At 43.2% G+C, this 21,615-nt stretch overlaps 1 pseudogene; it reads left to right on the top strand.

The window, feature by feature from the left end:
* Positions 1-1,874: 1,874 nt before the first annotated feature.
* Positions 1,875-21,615, top strand: part of LOC105543553 — a 44,206-nt pseudogene continuing 24,465 nt past the window's right edge.

Genomic DNA, 21,615 nt, shown 5'->3' with positions numbered 1-21,615 from the left:
ACCCAGCTAATTTTTGTATTTTTAGTAGAGGCAGGGTTTCACTATGTTGGCCAGGATGGTCTCGAACTCCTGACTTCAAGTGAGCCAGCTGCCTCGGCCTCCCAAAGTGCTGGGATTACAGGTGTGAGCCATGGCGCCTGGCCTGGGACTTCTTTATTAGTCTATGTGTTTCATTTATTTATTTACTTTTGACATTTTTCGAACTTACAGAAATGTTGAAAGAATGATACAAAAACGTTTTTCACCTAGAGCAGAGTTTCTCAACATCAGCACTATTGACATTCTGGGCTGGATAACTCTGCTGTGGGGGGCCATCTGTGCATTGTAGGATATTTAGGGCTATGCTTGGCCTTTACCCACTAGATGCCATTAGTACCCCATACACACACCCAGATATTACAACCAAAAATGTCCTGAGACATTGCCATTGTTTTCTGAGGGTTCAAATCACCCGCAGTCCATTGAGAACCTGAGAACCATTGACCTAGGCCTACCAATAGTCAACAGTGTACCATATTACTCTACCTTCCTCTCAATACAGGCACACACACACACACATGCACACACGCACATGCACACACACACACACACAGACATTTTTGGTTGAACTGTTTGAAAGTAATTACAAACTTCATGACATTCAACACCAAAATAGTTCATCGTGTATCTCCCGAGAACAATGACATTCTCTTACACAGCCACACTGCCATTACTGTGCCTAAAAAATTAAGATTAATATCTTCTCTTTCTCCTTGTTTTTCCATGTTGTGTGTAATCCACTGAATCAGTTTTTGCCCCACTCTGGGTCATGACCCATAGTTTGAAGATTTGAGAGGGAGGGTTACAGAAGCGAATGTAACTCTCTTCTCCTAAAGATCTCTGAAAAGCCAGAACAGAAGCCCATGCCTGCCAGCACTGAAGGCACACAGCCAAGTGCACGTTTACAGGAGCCTCACCAACACGCCCTGCCGTTTCTCTCCCTGGCTGCTCCCACATCACGGCAGCACTGGGAGCAGATGACCCAGCCAGCCCCACCCTGCAGGGGACCCAGGAGCTCTCCCAGGCGCCAGCGGGCACCAAGTGGTGTGTGTCCTGGCCCGGCGTCTGCCCAGGGCTGGTGGGGCGCACTAGCCTGACCACATCACAGGCCCAGGCTCAGGTTCAAGTTCAGGCAGGCCGCCCACCCCTTCCCTGTTTGCTAAACTCCTTTCCTTTACCTGCACTGGCTCCAGGAAAGTGGTTACAAGTGGGTCCAGAAACTGCCAACAGGCCAGGGCTGAGAAACATGAAAGTGTGTGAGTCACTGGCCATCTTTGATTCTCCTGACCTTATAAATCTGGCCTTTGAATCTAACATCAGGATCCAAACAGCAGAGAAATCTGAAAACTAACACGACCCAAAATGGATGGGGAAATTGCCTCCAGAGCCCCCTGCATAAGCCTCCCCAGGGGTCTGGAAAGATCAGTGAGGGGCAAGAGGTGAAGAAGAGCTTCTTACCTAGGCCTCAGCCAGCACCTCTGTCATCCAGGCAGGGAGACCCCTTTTGGACTTGCTCTTGCTTTTGTTTTCTTATAAAGGCTTGAAACCTGTAAAAGCCAGACTTCCTTGAAAGTCAAGAGTCTCTCCAGCTTGCAGGCTAGAGGCAGGGGAGTTAGATAAGCTCTGGCATTTGAGGAGAAAGCATTGCTTACGTCTGAAAAGCTGAGGAGAAACCTCCACTGAGGCTGACGGTTAAGGCTAGGAAGCAGTTGCTATGACAACAGCCCATCACCTCTAAGAAGAACCCAAAATACAGGTTCTGCATCCCAACTCCAAGAGTGTTGGAGCGATGTGCTGCCTGACAGGGGACAAGATGTAGGGGAGGGATTTCAGTGATGGGGCCACAGAAGGATAGAGTTGTCCCAGAAAACAAGAAGTGCCATCCCTGTGGCACGCCCTACACTGTTCCTGTGATTCAGGACAAAGGTGAAGAAGACATTTCCAAAGCTGGCAACATAGCACGGACAGTGATCAGAAGCAGCTGTGGGTGGGAGCGCCGCAAATATTCACTGATTGCAAACTATTTTCACCTACTATTATGTCCACAGTATCTTCAAGGCTATTATCACAATCCAAAATTATCTCATTTCTTTAGTTTTCTGTCTTTCTTCCCCCACTGAACTGTAGGGATGTGAGAGCCTGGTCTATTTTGTTCATCATTGTATCCTCACTTCTGAGAACAATGCTCAGAACACAATAAGCAGTGCTCAAAAGATATGAGACCAATGAGTGAGTGAGGGAGGGAACACAATGTCTTGGTCTGCTCGGGGTGCCATAACAAATGCCATGGACTGGGTGGCTTAAACAGCAGACATTGATTTCATAGCTCTGGAGTCTAGGGGAAAGTCCAAGATCAAGGGGCTGGTAGGTTCTATTCCTGGGGAGGGCTCTTTTCCTGGCTTGCAGATGGCCGCCTTCCCATTACAGCCTCACATAAAACACACACACACACACACACACACACACACACACACACACACACACAAAGAGATAGAAAGAAAGCAAGAGCATGTTCTATGATGCCTCTTCTGGTGAGGGCACTAATCCCATCATGAGTGTCCCACCTTCATGACTTCATCTAAACCTAATTATATCCCAAAAGATATATCCCTAACTCTATCCCATCTCCAAACACCAGCACACTAGGGGTTAGGTTTTAACGTAGGAATTTGGGGTGTGGCAGGACACAACTCAGTCCATAGCACATGATCTCCCCTCAACTACAACAAGTCAAGTACGATTTTCCCCCACTTAACAGAGGAAGAAAGTAAAGTCCAGAGATGTCAGGTCCACTGAGCTAATTAGTGGTAGGCGTGGGCCTCAAAACCGAACTCCTTGCTCCATTTCCCACAATGCCTAAAACTAGTGGAGAGACAAAAGTTGTCTTTATCACTTCTGTCATCTCCTTGTGTCCTACAGTTTGTCAGGACTCATAGGACAATCCCAAGGATGATGGCTTTGCTTTAACCAACTTGAGTCTAAAATTGACAGGACACCTTCTCAAACTGTGGGAAACTCCCTTTGTACCTTTCCCTTAAAGCAAGGATGCCCAACCCATGGGCCAGAGACCTGTACTGGTTCATGGCCTGTTAGAAACTGGACCACACAGCAGGAGGTGAGCAGCGGGCAAGCGAGCATTACTGCCGGAGCTCCACCTCCTGTCACATCAGCGGTGGTATTATATTCTCTCAGGAGCAAGAACACTGTTGTGAACTGCGCATGCAAGGGATCTAGGTTGCATGGTCCTTATGAGAATCTAATGCCTGATGATCTGAGGTGGAACAGTTTCATCCTGAAACCATCCCCATTTTCCCATCTACAGAAAAATTGTCTTCCACAAAACCAGTCCCTGATGCCAAAAAGGTTGGGGACTGCTGCCTTAAAGGCATCCACAGTGAGGCTGGGGCCTGCCTGAGAAGTGACTCAAGTTTGTCTTCAGCATCCCATGCAACCCTTACCCACCCACAGTTCCCTAGGATAGTTGAAGATGTCCGCTCCAGAAGCCAACTCTGTGGGTAACAATCTTTTAATTTAGAATTGTGGATCTGGTTGGTTCTGGCAGAGGTTAAATAAGTGCCTAATTTTAAGAGGCTCAGAAAGACAAAGTGACTTAAATAAGGTCATACGCAGTTGTCCAGATTTCTCCAAACTAGTCCCAGACACAGCACGGTTTCAAAAGGAGCTACCTGGGTGTGTAGTTACAGGGAGCACAAAAAGAAAGAAACAAGGATTCCAGAGAGAGGGAAAAAAAATAACTTGCAGTGTTTCAGGTATTTCAGATTAGTACACAAGAGAAGAAACATTTAGGAACATGGAGGGGCATGGGGACCTTCCAGAGCCTCTCCCATTGTTGGCATAGGTGGTCGTTCTCCTGCCTCTCCCCATTCACCTGTGACTGGCCAGTTGATCCCACTCCCTTCCTGTTAACAGCACCCAGTGCTGGGCTGATTTATCTTCACAGAACCCAAGTTTCTTTTTTCGTTTCTTCAGCTACAGAAAATGGACCACAGAACCCAAGTGTTTTTTGTTTGTTTTTGTTTGTTTTTTTGGGTTTTTTTGGGGGGGGGGTGTTTGAGATGGAGTTTTGCTCTTGTTGCCCAGGCTGGAGTGCAATGGCGTCATCTTGGCTCACCACATCCTCCTCCTCCCCGGTTCAAGCGATTCTCCTGCCTCAGCCTCCCAAGTAGCTGGGATTACAGGCATGCGCCACCACACCCGGCTAATTTTGTATTTTTAGTAGAGACACAGTTTCTCCATGTTGGTCAGGCTGGTCTCGAACTCCCGACCTCAGGTGATCCACCCGCCTCAGCCTCCCAACGTGCTAGGATTACAGGTGTGAGCCACCGTGCCCGGCCCCAAGTTTCTAATATCACAGGGATGTTGTATAAGATCAAGCTAAAACAGCTCCTTCTCTTGAAATCCCTAAAATTAGGCAGTTTCTCTTTCTCTCTCTGATACACACACACACGCAAACACACACACACACACACACACACACACACACACACACACTGTTCCTCCAACCCCATTTCTGCCACCACTACCAGAAACTCCCAAACTCAGCCTAGAAAGCCTATGGAGTCACCTTCAAAGGGGTGTCCCTGACAATTTAGGATATTCCGGGCATCTATAGTTGATCCTCGCATTGCTCTGGGGCACACCCACTGTACAGAAAGATAAAAGATAAAGGGCATCCTCTGTTACTGTCCTCCGTCCCAGGCCCTGGCTGGTGCTTTACAAACAGTATCTAATTATCCCAACAACCGTGCAAAATTCCCCTTTTAACTAAAAGATGAAGAAATCAAGGCTCAGAAAGATTATATGCTATATTGCAAACACCGCTGAAAATCTGACACTAGAACACGTGCTCTTTCCATTAAACAAAACTATTTCCCAACTCATCATTCTAATATATTTCAAGCTGAAAATACATAGCTTTCTATTCTCCAAAATAAAAGACTATATTTAATTTAGACTAGAAAATGAAAAGCTTTTTAAAAAATTAATCACAAATAATATTAAAATTGCAAATTAGGGTAAAAAATCAAGGGCAAATGCTAAGATTTTTGTCTCAAAGTAAAATGAACCCATATAGAAAAAAGACTGAATACTTTAGCATACACTCATAAAGAGCCAGAACATTATTCTTTGCCAAATCTAGCAATATCCCTGGCTCTCAGCAGAGACAGAGAGCAAACCAGGGTAGAAGGGAGTCCCCCACTTTACAACTGCAGCCTCCCCACACTAGAATGTGACCCCATCAAGGTTAAGCATGGCAGAAGGAATATGTTGCTTTGCAAAAGTTAACCTTTCTCATTACTGCCTAGAGAGGATCCTAGGCTTTCTTCCCTGGATAGAAAGCCTCCTTACATTCTCGTATGCTCTTTTCAGTGGAAGAAAAAGGCACGGGGTAAGGGCAAGTGTCCTAGAGCTGAATGTAACTCAGGGAATAGGCACGGGGTGAACTTGTCCATCTAGTGTCTCACTCATCAAACATAAAAAACTGCCAGGCATTGGTCCAAGGGAAAACTGGTAGACAAGGGCAAGATCCCATGGTGGATTTTTAAAGTATTAAGTGGTCCCAGAGGCTCCCTGAGGGGTTTATCAAGGCTGAAAAATGGTCTCATTCTACAGAAAAGGAGCCAAGCCTTAGGCAGACACCAGAATGCAAATACATTATGGTACAAAGAGAAACGTAACTCTACCTGGGCCCAAATCACCTGCAGTAAGATCTGCATTGTTCACTCTTCATGCCAGCAACTTGGGAAGCCAAATCCTGACCTGCAGCTACTTAATTTATTTGCCATGAGCCATCCACATCACAAAGACCAGAAAGGCTCAAAGTCTCTATGATTAGCACTTTCATTGTAGGAGATCCATGTGTGAAACCAAATTGCAGCAGAAGAGGGCTTGGTGAATGAGACATCAGAGCAAAGGTGATTCAGTGAATCAAAGTTTAATGGCCTCGGCCTGAGAAGAGCCTGCTGCAGCTTGCTCACACAGAGCTGTCTTGACAAACCCTTTCCTTTCCATTCCTGCAGTGCTACTGAGGCCAGAAATACTCTAAGAGAGCTCAGTGAGAGTACTCCTCCTGCAAAGCAAGGATGACACCATCACCGTTTCTCTTGTTTTGCAGCCGACCAGTCTTGCTTCAAGGGCCACTCTGTCTTCAGATGCATCTGTTTCCTTGAAGGCTACGCTCAAGTCCTTTCGGCTTAGGAACTCTCTTGTGTCTCTCTTTCTAGTAGCTTGCTTATCCTGCTGTCATCCAGCACCTGTGACTCCCACAGAGATAGCTTAACTTCCTAAGTTCAGGGTTCAGTTCAGCACCCCCACCCCAAGCACACTGAAAAGAGTACTCCTAGGCAGAAAGAGGAGAAGCAGCATTTGGAAAAATGCACTTTGGACTTGACCTGCCTGGATAAGCAAAGCAAAATGTCTGGAGTTTACCAACTTTGCAAGGAGGTCTCTTTAATGAAATTCTCCAGGGCTGAAGAATGTAATAAAATTCTTCAGTGTCAGACACAGGCTTGGCTCCTCCAAAAGAGATCTAAAACAACTGTAGTTTAGACACGGGAGAATGTAATTTCCCTTTTATGTAATAGTCTGGGTATATCTAGGGCTGACACAGTGGTGCCCAGCATTGAGACTCAGGTGCTTTCTATGTTGTTGATCTGCCATCCACGGGCATAGTCCTTATCTGCATGGTCTAGGATGTCTCATGATGATGTCCACATCTCTGTCACTGGCAGTAGGTGATAGGGGAAGTTCAGCAGAAGTGTCCTCCCCTTAAAGGCATGACCTAGAAGCTGCACACATCACTTCTGCTCATCCCATTGGCCAAAACTTGGTCCTAGCTGCAAGGCAGATTGGCCTTCCTGTCATCTTAGCTGGGCAGCCCTATGCTCAGCTGAAAATTCTATTTCTATATGAAAATGAAAGAACGGATATTGTCTCTGCCCAGTCACCCTTATTTCTCCTTTCTCTATTTCCATTACTTTCCTTTTAAAGTCAGGCTGTTCCACAGCTCTTTAATGAGAACAACTATAAACTGGCGTATAAAATTAGAAATATGCTGAATTACTGAGAGTAAAGATGGATTCAAATGTCCTATTAATAAATCAAAATGCAACATTCACACAATAGCATTCTAACGCTCAAGACTAGGAGTATTTCTCCATGAATACGTGAGTGGAGGTGTGGGCAAGTTTGCTTGAGAAAAGGTTTTCTGAGTGGGGAGAGTGGTAAATAGTATTGGGAAAGGAATTTGAAGTTCCACTGGGGAGGGCCTACATAGACAGACTAAAGAAGATGCTCTTCCTTTCTTGGGGCTGGATTTTAATTTTTGTTTACACATTCAGTTTTCTAGAAATTATTGTGTTTCTCTGTAAATAACCAGGGGGTACACAGCTTAGACAAAATCTTTAGACAATATTTGTTCCTGAATGAGGGTTGTTCTATGCTCAGCTGTCATGGACCAAAGCATATATCCCAAGTGCACACTAACAAGGTGAATCTATTACCACACTTCCACCCTCCCTCTCCCAATCATCAGTGAAATGCCCTATACTGTTTTTAGCTGAAAGAGAAAACTCTAAGCTCTTTAAAAATAAATGAAATGAAAATAAGATATAATTATGTATAGTTGCAACCATAACCATAGGGTTCCTTGGTATAAATGTTGCAATATTTTATTGGTCAGCTTCTGATCTACCACATGAAACATTTTTTTTTAAATTTCAAACCCTTCTCCTCACCCCCACTCATTACATACTCATTCCAACCATTGTTCCCAAAGGACAACAGGGGGTTTCTCTGCAACATCCATAGAAGGGAGGGGTTTAGTTCACATACTGTTGTCTTTTGTTGGGGTAGAAGGGGCATTTACAGTTGACGATTTTAATATTAGTTACAGCTTTTTCTTGCCTAGAACACCTCACTTAAGAATGAGCTCAACTCTCTCTGTGGCTTCAAACATGAACACGCCACATTTCAAAGTGCATGAAACAGGAGTAGTAAAGTGTCGACTCAGTTTGAGGAAATTGAATTCCCAAATTGTATTCCCTTGGCCCGATTAGATTCCATTAGCTGGAGATGGTCTTTCAACAAAAAAGTATGTGTTCCTCCCCATTGTAAAATCCATCCAATAAAAATGTTTAACCAGAGAACAGAGGAAACTAGCTCCAGCAGGAAAGGAGAAGAAAGAAAATAGATGAGGTTCCCCATAAAATCCCAGATTGAAGACTCTCTGTGTTAGTGCAAAGGTCAGTCTCCCTCCCATAGAAGCTTCTGAAAATATACTCCTCTCTTGCAAATGGAAACTGTGCAGCCTTTCTTTCAAAAATATCCCTCCACGAAAGAACATATGTGGAGTTAGTCAACAAAAAATTTCATCTCTGGGTTGGTCAGCCTGTATTTGAAGACTGCAGACTGGAAAGACCCCGGAGGCCTGAGAGGGAAACTTCTGCCCCCAAGGAAAGACAGAATCCAAGCCAGGGACTCTTGGCCCTGTTTTAACAGCACGTAGAAACCTCAAGAGTGTTGGGAGGAAAAAGAAAACAAACAGCTGAAAAATCAGCTTTTTCTTTCTCCCTCCTTAGACTTTTTTGAGTTAAGAAGGAAAAAAAAAAAAAACAAAAAAACCTCCTCCAATGTTTTACAAGGTCTGTAGCCCTCTAAATGTACCAATTAATAATTTTACAAGCAAATCAACTTGCTTGTGACACAATAATGTATTCTTAAGCTAATAATGACATTTTGGAGCTATAAAGATAAATCATTGGGGTTTTTGTTTTTTATGTTGTACACATTCAGATTTTTTTTGAATTTTAATATCTAGCAATACCCCACATTGTCTAATTATGCCAAATTCATTTAATAAAAAATTATTGAATTTCTGCTATGTGTCAGGCACCATGCTAAAGCCCAGGGATAAAACAGTGAGCAAATAAAGACACAGGCTCTGCCCTCAGAAAGCTTACAGTCAAACAGAAGAGATGGACTTTCAAGCAATAATTATACGAGCAATTCATTTTTTTTTAATGTTCCCATTGATCTTAAACCCGAAATAAATTTGAATCTACCTTAGCACAAACATGTCACTACTATGTGACATTTTTATTATGGAAGTGGTGCCTCACACAGATGTGCATTCAGGGAAAATTCTAGCAAGATCTTGCAGAAGCTGTCCATGCCACACCCATTTCCCCTCTCTGTTACCATCTCAGGGCAGCTGCCCAACTTCCAACTGCCAACCTGTCTCTCTTCGCCTAAGGGCTTTCTCTGCCTACTGGACCCACTCTGCCAGATAATGACCCAACATACCACCATCCAGCTGCCCTCAACCAGTGACTGACCGGGCTGCTGTATAAATATCCCAGCTCCCTCACCTCTTGGGTAGTATATATGGGTGTGTTTTCTACAACCCTCCAAAGTTCCCAAGTGAGATTAAGCTCCACTTCCACATTTTGGTAACCTGCTTGATAAAGCATATTTCACTGGCTGCCTTCCCTTTCCATCTCACTTCCTCCCTCTCTTACAGTTGTTTCCTAGAATCATTTCCTAAATAATTTACTTGCAGTCAAATCCCTCCTTCAGGGTCCGCCTCTAAGCAGAATTGAAGAGCTTCTCTGATGTGTGCTGCTCCTTTATTAAATAAATCATTGTTTAACCGAAGTTTCTCAGCCCCTACTCTCATTTTTCTTATCTAATTTATTAATGTTCCATCTTTTTAAAGAAAGAAAGGTGGGAATGTGCATGGTGGCTCATGTCTGTAACCTCAGCATTTTGGGAGGCTGAGGCGGACAAATTGTTTTGAGCCCAAGAGTTCAAGACCAGCCTGGGCAACATGGCAAAACCCCATCTCTGCAAAAAAATACAAAAATTAGCTGGGAGTGGTGGCATGCACCTGTAATCCTAGCTACTCAGGAGGCTGAGATTGGGAGGATGACTTAAGCCTGGGAGGTTGCATTAAGCCAAGATAGTGCCATTGCACTCCGGCCTGGGTGACAAAGTCAGACTCTGTCTTTAAAAAAGAAAAAAAGTCAAGCTATGGACAAACAGAGATGCAGCTGAGCCTTGGGAATGACAGAAATCAGGGCTTTGGCCCCCTTGGGATGGACTCTGCACCTTTTCCCTACCACTTTCTGAGAACTGAACTTACATTTCTCTCTCATTAAGAACTGGTTCTGGGCTGTAGGCAATAAAATCTACATGGCTTAAGAAGAAAAGGATTTTTGAAAGGACATTATTTGCCCTCGGACTGACAATCAGCTTGTGTACACCTGCACGGTCCTACTGGCTGTTTACAGCCATTTCCCTTCTGCCTGGTCACAGCACCCTGTCAGGTACAGCAGGGCCCAGGCTGTGCCACTTGTGAAGTATTTTGAAAACTACCTTGGATTAGCTCACAGAATCATTGAGAGTGTGGAGAAACAGCTTTTAGGCTGGTCTTCTTAGAACAATTCCCAGAACCCTGCTAAAGAACTAACCTAATAAGGACCTGATACCAATTCCCTAGCCACTCACCCAAACTGCTTTCTCACGTATTTGCAAATCAAAATTCCACACAGGATTATCTGGTTAGGAGAACCTAGACAATGATTCTACTCTCTTGCTGCAATGGAAGCTGGGAATTGTAGGTTGGCTAGTTGGTTTACGGTTTTTAGAACCTACCTGGAGGTGACAAGATTCATGAAACATGGCACTATTGAAATGTGGAAATATTTACAAGATTTGGGCAGCCACACATGAGAGATTTCCATTATAACTCACAAGGCGGAAAGCAATGCCACAAACTGTACAGCTTATAGCTTCAACCACTGAAGAAAGATTGACCTGACTAGCTGTACTCCAGTCTAAAAATTGTGGGGGACAGATCGTTGCCCCCAAACCCTCAGGTGCCCATCTCAGACCAGGGTGGCAGGGTCATGGAAGCACATGGCTGCTCTTGAGGGACCCATGGATATAAAGGAGAGGGAAGTGAACAAGGAACAGTATCCAGAAAAATGGGGGTTTGGGGCAATCTAACAGAGAGGAAGAAAAGAAAAAGTGAAGGACACATGATGACTCTTACAGCTTCTGCTTAGAAGAGGACATGTCACTTCCACTCACAACTGATTGGCCCAAGCAAGTCACATGGCCAAGAGTGTCAAGGGATAAGGATTTCTCATTCTTCTGCAGGAGGGCCCGGTAGGGAAAGTACAGTAAGTATGGGCAGCTAACATTTTTGTAACACTGCAAGAAAGGAGGCACTATTATTTGGGTTGTCTATAGAATAACCACTCCCAGGACCATAACAACATATCTGGGGATATGTGCCTCTCTCTTTACCATTTTAAAAGTACATTTTAAAAACTCTCTTTTTATTTTTTTTATTGAGACGGAGTCTTGCTCTGTCGCCCAGGCTGGAGTGCAGTGGCACAATCTCAGCTCACAGTAACCACTGCCTCCTAGGTTCAAGAAATTCTCCTGCCTCAGCCTCCCAAGTAGCTGGGATAACAAGTATGCACCTGCCTGGCTAATTTTGGTATTTTTAGTAGAGACAGGATTTCACCATGTTGGTCAGACTGGTCTCAAACTCCTAACCTCAAGTGATCCACCCACCTCGGGCTCCCAAAGTGCTGAGATTACAGACATGAGCCACCATGCCCAGCCCATGTTTTAAACTTTCAATCATTCATTTAATCTTCACAAGCCCATGAAGTATTGTGAGACTCAGGTAAAACATGTGACTTGGCTAAGATCTCCCAGCCAGCAAGTATTCAAGGTGGAATCTGGACCAATTTCATTTCATTCCAGATACAGGATCAAATTAAATTCCTATACTTTAAATCTCAGCTTTAAAGAAAAGGAAGAACAAAGGTAGATTATACTATCTGATTTCAAGACTTGTTATAAAGCTATAGTAGAAAAGGCAGTGATGGTATCAGAACAAAATAGAAAGTCAAGAAAAAATTTATATGTATATGGCAAATTGGCTTTTACAAAGCTGCCCAGGCATTTCAATGGAGTAAAAACTAGACATCCAACAATGTCACAATGGAGCTGGGAGAATCAAATAGGCATGGGCAAAAGAAAATCTCAATCTCTACCTCATAGTATCTACAAAAAAGTAAAATAAATTGAATCATAAACCTACACATAAGAGATAAAACTATAAAACAAACAGTAGAAAACATAGGAGAAAATCTTAGTAGCCTTGCGTTGGCAAAGATTTCTTTAAAATAGGGCACACAAAAAAATCAATGAATTGAACTTCATCACAACTTAAAATTTTACTCTTGAAAAGACACAGTTCAGAAACAAAATGAATGAGAAAAGACAGTTAAGGAATCAATAAGGAAAGCCAGAGACCAGGAGAAAATATTTGCAAAACAAACATCTGGTAAAAGATCTGTGTGCACAATACATCAAAAACTCTTGCTGGGCTTGGTGACTCACGCCTGTAATCCCAGCACTTTGGGAGGCCGAGGCAGGCAGATCACCTGAGGTCAGGAGTTTGAGACCAGCCTGACCAACATGGAGAAACCCTGTCTCTACTAACAATAGAAAATTAGCCAGGCGTGGTGATGCATGCCTGTAACCCCAGCTACTCAGGAGGCTGAGGCAGAAGAATCGCTTGAACGCAGGAGGCAGAGGTTGCAGTGAGCCGAGATCACACCATTGTACTCCAGCCTGGGCAACAAGAACAAAACTCCATCTCAAAAAACAAAGCAAAACAAAACAAAAACAAAAACAAAAAAAACTCTTATAACTCTATAAGAAAAAATGGGCAAAAAAAATGAATACATACTTTATAAAAGATATATAAATGAAAAATAAGCACATGCAAAGATGTTCAACGTGATTATTCAATAGAGAAATGCAAATTAAAGCCATAGTGAAACACCACTGTGTATACACACATTGGAATGGTTAAAATTTAAAAGACTGACAATATCAAACACTGATGAGGATGTGGAGTAAGTGGAATTCTCATATTTTGCTGGTGGGAGTACAGACACTTTAAAAAAATAATATGGCTAGGCAAGGTGGCTCATGCTTGTAATCCCAGCACTTTGGGAGTCTGAGGTGGGAGGATCCCGTGAGCCCAGGAGTTTGAGACCAGCCTGGGCAACATAGTAAGACCCTGTCTCTAAAAAAAAATTTGTTTTAATTAGCTGGGCATGGTGGTGCATACCTGTAGTCCCAGTTACTTGGGAGGCAGAGATGGGAGGATTGCTTGAACACAAAAGGTCAAGGCTGTAGTGAGCTATGATGGTGCCACTTCCATCCAGCCTGGGCAACAGAGGAAGATCCTGTCTCAATAAATAAATAAATAAACAAACAAACAAACAATATGACTCTCTCTCTCTCTCTCTGTTTCTTTCTTTCTTGATAAAGTTTCACTCTTGTTGCCCAGGCTGGAGTGCAATGGTGCAATCTCGGCTCACTGCAACCCTTGCCTCCCAGGTTCAAGTGATTCTCCTGCCTCAACCTCCTGAGTAGCTGGGACTACAGGCACCCACCACCATGCCCAGTTAATGTTTTGTATTGTTAGTAGAGACGGGGTTTCACCATGTTGGCCAGGCTGGTCTTGAACTTCTGACCTCAGCTGGTGAAGTGATAAACAAATTGTGGTACATCCATACAACAGAATACTACTCAGCAATAAAAAGGAATGAACTACTGACATATGCTGAAACATGGACAAATCTCAAATGCATTATGCCAAGTGCAAGAAGCCAGACTCAAAAGCTACAAACTGTATGATTCATTTCTGTGAAATTTTTTCTAAAAGATAAAACTAGGGTGACGGAACCACATCAGTGGTTGTCAGGGTCTAAGAGGTGGGAGTAGGAGATTGACTAAAATTAGGAAGGAAGAACTGTGTGGGAGTGATAGACATGTTCTACATCTTGATTGTGATGGTGGTTCACAAATGCCTACATTTGTCAAAGCTCATCAAATTGTGCACATGATATTGGTGAATTTTATGTTATATAAACAATACCTCAAGCTCACAAAAGTAAAGGAAGGAAAATCTGACCAACTGTTTTCTGCCCTTTCTGAAGTCCTCCTATTCTTGCTTGTACATTGTATGCTATATGGGCATCCTTGTTTGAAGTGTGGTTTTCCCCTAATTGTTCACTGATATGGTTTGGCTCTGTGTCCCCACCCAAATCTCATCTCAAACTGTAACCCCCACAACCTCCACATGTCGAGGGAGGAACTTGGTGAAAGGTGATTGGATCATGAGGGTCCTTGTGACAATGAGTGAGTTCTCACGAGATCTTATGGTTTTATAAGGCAGTTTTCCCTGCTCTTGCTCGCTGTCTCTCCTGCTGCCTTGTGAAGAAGGTGCCTGTCTCCCTTTCGGCCATGATTATAAGTTTTCTAAGGCCTTTCCAGCCATGCAGAACTGTGAGTCAATTAAACCTCCTTTGTTTATCAATTACCCAATCTTGCGTAGTATCTTCAAGTTATAAATTACCCAATCTTGGGTAGCCCATCTTCAGTGTGAAAATGGACTAATAGATTCATCTTTCTAGCTAAAATGCAAATTCTCTGAATGGAAGGAGTTATTGCAAACAGACTTAAGCCAATCTGATTATATACAATTTTGGTTCTGTTTGGTGGAAACAGTAGTCACTGAAGAAGCTGTTGGAGGTGAGTGAGGTTAGAGGTGGGTGAGGTTTATCTGCTTCCCACACCCTCCCTGTCCCATGACATTGATGGGAAATCTCAAATCAAATTCTGCCACATATATGAACATTCACTGAAAAAGAACTTATTAACTAGTAAATGAAAGACAGTTTATAAAGCCTGTTCTTTAAGGACCGTGAAACCCAAGCTCTCTACCCTTTGAAGTGTTTTGGCCACTGTCTTATATGAAAAGTTTATGTGAGACAGATATGACAACATTCCAGAAACAAAACTCTGTTACCCTCATATGTGGCATTGGGCAACCAGACATCCTTCTAACCAGTGGCTGGATGTAGAACCAGTTAGGGATCAAGTCTCTGATGCCTTCTCTGAGGGTACAGGCAACAGGCCTTCCTAGATTTCTCTACCCTATTTATGTGAGTGGTTCTGAAGTATTTTATCCCCATCTACGCATCTCAAATATCTTCTATTTCACCCAGTTGAGAGCCCACATTCACTATGCAGGCTACTAGCTACTACTTGAATTAATAAAACGCCTTTCTGACACTCACTATGCTAAGCCAAGCATAAGGTACTGATCAAGATATGGATATCATTGGTGCTCACAGCAGCTGCCTGAACTTCCTAATTGGAATGGAGCTGGCTATGCCCCGGTTGTGTTCTTGGCAAGAGGTGCTGCCCTTGGAGCTTCTACCAAATAGCACAAACTCAATATCCTCAGTCTATGCTGAACTTTGTGAAGATAAATTTAGATATCTTACTGAGAACATAGCCTCTCTTAAACTCTTCCCAAAATGTTTGACTTCTAATAGATGCTTAGTATCTGTTAAGGAGTATAAGCCAACCACATTAAGAACAGAGGGGTTTTAAGCAGAAAGAAAGGAGGTAAAGGAAGGATGGAGGGAGGAAGGAAAGAAGAGAAAGAAACAAGTGAGCATTGGCCTAAACTGCTTAAAATTGTTGCCTATCTGACTTTTAGCCCCCAGACCTTCCTTGCCTCTGAAGTTACAGATACTTGACCCCGGGCTCAGCTTCCGGCCCAGCGTTTTGGAAGGCTTTGGGGACTGGAGGTTTTTTTCAAACAGAACCAAATATAGGGAAATGATTCTGTCTGTGAAAAGGCTAAATCACTCTGTGTAAATAAAACTGGGGAATTTCTGGAGTGAAAAATAATTGCCAGAGGCTAATGAACACCCTAAAATTAGTCCAATTAGACTACAGAAGCAAGGCTCCTCTAGGTCTCTGAGTCTGCCATTTTAAGGAAGCTCCACTCCTTCACCTCCCAGTCACCTTCCAGATCCTTTCTTAAAGAAAACCAGTTCTGGGGTCCTGGAGTTGGAGCCCCTCAGGGTTGAGCTAAAAGGCAGGAAAAAGAAGTGATGGTGTGAATAGACAGAGCGCCAAGCAGTCTCTGGACCCCGAAGACTACCCTGACACCTACCATTTCTGTCATTTCCAGTTTGTCTTTTTTTTTTTTTTTTTGAGATGGAGTCTCTCTCTGTCCCCCAGGCTGCAGTGCAGTGGTGAGATCTCAGTTCACTGCAACCTCCGCCTCCTGGGTTCATGTGATTCTCATGCCTCAGCCTCCCCAGTAGCTGGGATTACAGAGACCTGCCACCATGCCCGGCTAATTTTTGTAGTTTTAGTAGAGATAGGGTTTCACCATGTTGGCCAGGCTGATCTCAAACTCCCAACCTCAGGTGATTGGCCCACCTCAGCCTCCCAAAGTGCTGGGAGTATAGGCGTGAGCCACTGCACCTGGCCAAGTTTGTCTTCTTATGACAAGACAAAAGCTTTGGGATTCAAATCCCAGCCCTGCCATGCTCTAGGCCTATAGTCCTGGGAAAATCACTTAGCATTTATGAACCCTAGGTTCCTCATTTGTGAAAAACAAAAACAAAACCAAACAAAAAAAACAAGCAAACAAACAAAACACAGTGCTTGCATATAGTGGCCATCCAATATTTCTCCTTGTCCAATATCCACCCCCTTATTTGTTTTTTGATTTTTTGAGTGTTTTTTTTTTTTTTAATGGAGTCTCACTCTGTCACCCAGGCTGGAGTGCAGTGGCATGATCTCAGCTCACTGCAACCTCCACCCCTCGGGTTCAAGCAATACTCCTACCTCAGCCTCTGGAGTAGCTAGGACTACAGGTGCCCGCTACCATGCCTGGCTAATTTTTTTTGTATTGTTAGTAGAGACAGGGTTTCACCATATTGTTCAGGCTGGTCTCCAACTCCTGATCTCAGGTGATCTGCCCACCTTGCTCTCCCAAAGTGCTGGGATTACAGGTGTGTGCCACTGTGCCTGGCCATCCTTTTACTTGTAATAGCACCCTGTTTATATTTGGTGGAACAGCTCCTCACCCACTCTTGGCCTATATGGCTCTGGTGATGCAAAATCAACACCATCCCCCAACCCATAGTTGAACAGGTTGTCACATGACCACGATCTGGCCAATCGGTATATTCTATCCTGGCCCCTGGGTGAAATGTTCAGTTATGAGTCAGGCACCCCACTGGGATCACTGAGACTCAGTCCTGAGACTTATTGGCACAAGCTTCTTTCTCTTCTAAACTCAAAGCTGAAAATGATGTGGACCCAGCGTTGCTGCGGTCACCACACACAGAGAGGCTGCCTGAGAATGAGGCTGAGATGAGAGAGAAGGGCACCAAATACTGACGGCACACTGGATAGCACCAGGCCTGAAGCAAGGTCTCCCCAGGGACTGGTCCATGATAGAAGGGAGTAAGTTCTACTTTTTACATAAACCAATTTGAGGTGGGTTTTTTATCATCTGAAAACCTTTCATTATGATTTCAGTGGACTCTGAAATCATAACGCCTGAGTTTAAATTGTGGCCCCATGCTTATTAACTGTTGGACTTTGAGTAGTTTACTTAATATCTCAATGACTCAGCTTCCTCATCTAATAAATGGATAATAATAGCACCAACTTCATAAAGCTGTTGTGAGGATTAAATCAGTGAATATACATAAAGCACTTATAATAATGCCTGGCACATAGAAAATGTATATTGGTGTTAGCTTTTTTTTTTTTGAGACCAAGTCTCACTCTGTTGCCCAGTCTGGAGTGCAATGGCGCCATCTCGGCTCATTGCAATCTCCACCTCCCGGGTTCAAGTGCTTCTCTTGCCTCGGCCTCCCAAGTAGCTGGGATTACAGGCACCCACCACCATGCCCAGGTAATTTTTGTATTTTTAGTACAGATGGGGTTTCATCAGGTTGGCCAGGCCGGTCTCGAACTCCTGACCTCAGGTGATCCACCCGCCTCGGTCTCCCAAAGTGTTGGGATTATAGGCGTGAGCCACCACTCGCGGCCTGAAACAGGGTTTTAAGCAAGGAGGTGACATCTGACTTTTGTTTCTAAAGATCACTCCAGTTTTTGTGTTGGAAGTAGACTGTGGAGCAAGGGTAGAAATGGGAAGACAAGTCAGGAAGCCCTTGCAGTATCCAGGAGAAAGATAATGCATCTCTCAGCATGTTGGCTTTATTCTCTCACACCATCTTTCTGCTGATGAAGGAACTATGTCTGCTGGTGGCTTCTAGGCTCACCATCTCACAGCTTATGACCAGAGGGCAACGGGCTTCTTCTGTTTAATCCAAGTTTCGAAAATAAATAAGTAAACTACAGTGGAGGGTATGTACCCACTCTACATTCCACTTGTCACCCTACCACAGATCTAGCACACACACAGCTGCCACTCGTTGAATGCATTTTGGAAAACAAATAAGTAGCACATAAACATGCAGACTTCTACCAGGTTGATAGTGTGAGATGGATTGTAGTGCATCGTTTACAGCCTCTTGCTTGTTCTACTTTATGACCAATGGCTACATGTGCAAATTTGACTAGATAAATCTCACAGGGGTGGCCAATGACCATGAGAGAAGCATACAGTCATACCCAGAGAATTGGGTTCCTGGCCTCATTGCCATCATCTCCTTGTTGAGTTATTCTTTCCTAGACAATGAGAAGATATATATAGTTTCCATCTTAGGCAACGTATTTTGAATCATAACAGGCAATTTTATGATATCAATAAAAGGAAGAAGCTACTTTCAAATATTTTATCAACATTTTTATCCAAAAGAATAAGGGCAGAATCATCAAGTAAGGCATAGAAGAGGACAGGGAGGACATATTAAAAATAGGGAGTGTCGAAATCAGACTCTGAAAACCAGCAGCTCAATAATTGAACCTGTAGACATGTACTGTTTGGCCAGCACAGTAGTGACCCACTTGTTGATTTTAATTTTTTAAGTTACTGGCTGATACGTACATATCAGGGTTTTTCATAGGAACTCAGATCTCCAATTTCTAGTTAAAATGTTGTAGTGTACTCCAGATATCTGGCAGTGCTGAGCCACCTTTGCCCAGTTCCTGATCCCTGGAGCAAGATTCCCTGGAGAAGGAGCCTCTCATTGTATGGTACCTCCTTAGCCCCCATAAAAAAAAAATTAGAACTTGAACCTCTAATTTTTTTTTTTTTTTTTTTTTTTTTTTTGAGACAAAGTCTGGCTCTGTCACCCAGGCTGGAGTGCAGTGGCATGATCTCGGCTCACTGCAAGCTCCGCCTCCTGGGTTCACACCATTCTCCTGCCTCAGCCTCTCGTTAGCTGGGATTACAGGCGCCCGCCACCACACCCGGCTAATTTTTTGTATTTTTAGTAGAAACGGGGTTTCACCATGTTCGCCAGGATGGTCTCGATCTCCTGACCTTGTGATCCGCCCGCCTCGGCCTCCCAAAGTGCTGGGATTACAGGCGTGAGCCACCGCGCCCGGCCTGAACCTCTAATTTTTAAGTATATTTTCTGAGACACCATACAAAATCCAGAATAGTGTTCTAGAACTAACATGGTAAAAGAAATCTCAAACCATGGGAATGCAAAACTTATGAGTAAGAACAGACATTTTCAATTAGGTGCATTTATATCATAGAACAAGTATAAAACAGGCTAATGTGTTAATTTTGGCACATCTATCACGAGTGAGACCCTTAGTCATGCCAAATCACAGAGATAAATTTAGAGTCATTCAAATCCATTAGGATTATTAGCTCCTACATAAGAAAAGCAGTATTAATAAACTCCAGCCTCAGTGTAAACCAGTTCTTTGGCCCATGTCTGTGTTTTTAAGCCATAACTACAAAATGTCTAGGGTTTGGGTAGATACATCAGAACCAGGAACTGGAGTTGACTCAAATTATGAACCAAAAATTCAAAGAGATTTCTGAAACCGAGTACGGAACTGAAATACAACATTATGTTTTTCTAAATTGTGGACTCATCCAAAAGGATTTCCATGAAAACCAGTAAAATCCTACTGAACTACCATGAGCTAAAACGGAACCAGTTTTCTAAAATGATTTAACCAGAACATCAGAATATTATCTGAACTAAACCAGTATTTTTTGTTTGAATATCTTCTGATAAATATCTTTAAAAGCTTACATATTTCTGTTTTGATTATTGTGCATATCAAAATTGTAGGAAACAACATTTCAGTCAATAATTAACTCTTAAATTCCAGCGGATACTGCTACTTGCCTACTAAGTACCCATTCCATCCTCTTTCTTTAACAAAACCCAGATTTATTCAAGGAGACAATGTATCCAACTTCCTTTTCCTAACCTCCCTTGGAACCACATGTGGCTACTTACCTAAGTTTCAAACTATGAGATTTAAGTGGAAGTCGAGTGGAACTTCCAGGAAAACCTTTTGCCATGGATGCATTCTACATTCTTCCATCTTGGAATTTAGTTGAGCTGTATGGCTATAGCTTCAGTATCATAAGATAAATTTAAGGATGGAAGCCATACACGAAGAATTGTAAAACAGAACCAGAGGAGATGAGAACATTGTTGTCACGCTAAAGGTCCAAATTTCTTTCACAGATAAATAAATCTTTATTGTATGTGAGCTAATGTTTTGGGGATTTTCTGTTATATGTAGTCACACCATATCCTAACTGATAAAGATAGCACATGCTAATATTATAGAAAGCAACTCAGTACATGTTTTTAATTCAACAAATATTCATTGAATACCTACTATGCACCAAGAATTGCATTAAGGATACTGACATATCTCTTACTCTCATGGAACACAGAAGAAAGAAAATTTGGCTAGGCAACTAGATGCAGACTCAGCCCAACTATTAACTAATACAGTCTTTGTACTTGGAGAAGTCACTTGACTTTTCTAAGCCTTAGGTGCTTCTTGCATAACATCCTGGGGTTTGACCACATTTTTCTAAGGTCACTTCCAGCTCTCTCATTCCATGATTCAGTTGGTTTTCATAGAAAGTCTGCCATTTCCTTGCTACCCATAGAGACTCACCCACGCTCAGTCCCCAAAGGCCAGTGAATATCCACATCCCTGCATAATGGAGCAGGAAAATGCGAAAGAGAAACAGAGATGCAAATCCCGAGCTGTCATCGCATCCTTAGGTGGATTTTCATTTGGCCCTCGACATTCTTTTAAATTTGGATGAGTTGCCAAGATTTTTTAAAGAGGTGATTCTGGACTGGGTGCGGTGGCTGACACCTGTAATCCCAGAATTTTGGGATGCCGAGGAGGGTGAATCACAAGGTCAGGAGATCAAGACCATCCTGGCTAACATAGTGAAACCCTGTCTCTACTAAAAATACAAAAACTAGCTGGGTGTGGTGGTGCATGCCTGTAGTCCCAGCTACTCAGCAGGTTGAGGCAGGAGAATGGCTCAATCCAGGGAGTCGGAGGTTGCAGTGAGCCGAGATTATACCACTGTACTCTAGCCTGGGTGACAGAGCAAGACTCCGTGAAAGAAAGAAAGAGAGAGAGAGAAAGAGAGAAAGAGAGAGAGAGAGAGAAAGGAAGGAAGGAAGGAAGGAAGGAAGGAAGGAAGGAAGGAAGGAAGGAAGGAAG

This window comes from Mandrillus leucophaeus, unplaced genomic scaffold (genome assembly GCF_000951045.1).
Source record: "Mandrillus leucophaeus isolate KB7577 unplaced genomic scaffold, Mleu.le_1.0 Scaffold285, whole genome shotgun sequence".
Lineage (NCBI taxonomy): Eukaryota > Metazoa > Chordata > Mammalia > Primates > Cercopithecidae > Mandrillus > Mandrillus leucophaeus.
This window is presented reverse-complemented; position numbering and strand designations above follow the sequence as displayed.